Raw genomic sequence first — 1,471 nt, 5'->3', positions numbered from 1 at the left:
GATGCCTTCGGGCTACCCGACGCCCGCCTGCCTGCCTGCGCCCCCCGGCCGCCGCCGCCGCCGCCGCCTCCTCCGCCGCCGCCCGTCGCCGCTACTGCTCCTGCCGCCGCCGCCGCTCCAACCCCCTCCGCAGCCACCAGCAGCAGCCGGCCGCTCTCGCGAGATCTGTGGAAGAGACAGAAAGAGAGAGAGCGGCTAACATGGCAGAGGGGGAAGCGCGCGACTGGGCAGAGGAACGGGGAGAGGAGGAGAGCGCGAGAACCAGGAGAGGTGCCCGGGGATCGGAGACGGCAGCGCCTCGCCGGGTTAGACTGGGCGAGGGCAGGGAGGCGCTCGCTTCTTGGCACTCAGGCCCCACCCACCCGTCCTCCGCCCGGCTATCGCGCCTTCTCTTCGGGCTGCGCTGCCACCGGCGCCGCCACCCGTTAGCAGTCGGCCAGACCCCGCACCCGCCTTCGCGCTGCGCCAGGCCAGCTTCGCCAGGGACACAGACTCCGCCCGGCCCCAGCTCGCGCGCGCTTGGATCCCCCCCCCTCCTTCCTCACGCGCACCCCGACTGAGGCCGCCGCCGCCGCCTCTCCTTCGGGGAAGATGGACCCGATGCGGGGAGGGGGGCGATCTGCTATCAAACGCGAATACGGGGCCGCATTGTCAGAGTAACTCTCTTTCCTCTCCCCCCTTTCAGAAATCAGCGTATGCCTCAGGTCTGTCTGCGGACATAAACCGGACGAAGAAGGAAGCTCCCCCTGCGTCCTCCTCATCCCGCCTCTTGGCCCATTAAGCAGACCCTTCTGTCGCCCGCCGTCCCCAAGGAGTTGTCGCTCGTCTGCGGGTGGCGAAGTGTTCAGGCGAAGAGAGAGCCGGGAGGAGTCCGCACCCCGCAAGAGGCAACTTGCGATCCCACTACCTCTTCCTTGACGCCAGTTTAATCCTTTGAAAGCATAAATCAATGCCACCCTCCTCCGACGTGTCGGGGTCATTCCTAAGATATGATAGCACGTTCGTTTTGAAATTCGCACCATTCCCCGTTTGTCTAAAGCTCCCCAATTGAAAACTCTGCATGACTTCAAGGGTTTTTATTCGCCGGCTCCTAGGGTGCTTTCCTTGGCTTCATAATAGAGCAACCTTAACTTTCAGGATTACATTGTTATACAAAGAATTTGGAAAAGGTCCCCCTCCTCTCTAAGTGCTTTGGTAGACCTGACCGGCCTGTCAAACTCTTAAAACCTTCCCAGGTACCTTACTTTGCAAAATGGGGAAAGAGGCTGTATTTACCTTGAGCAATTTCTACAATGTTTCTGCCAAACTATGGCCCTCATTGCCTACCTTGACTGATTCCAGAGAATGCATGAATTTGGAGGGATCATATGAGGAAGGTCATTTTGGGTGCAAATCATGCTGTCCTCCCAGCAGAGGGTCCAAGCAGTTTCTAAAACAGAATAGCCTTTCCAGATTAAATCAAAGATCCATT

This window comes from Ahaetulla prasina, chromosome 3 (genome assembly GCF_028640845.1).
Source record: "Ahaetulla prasina isolate Xishuangbanna chromosome 3, ASM2864084v1, whole genome shotgun sequence".
NCBI classification, from domain to species: Eukaryota; Metazoa; Chordata; class Lepidosauria; order Squamata; family Colubridae; genus Ahaetulla; species Ahaetulla prasina.
This window is presented reverse-complemented; position numbering follows the sequence as displayed.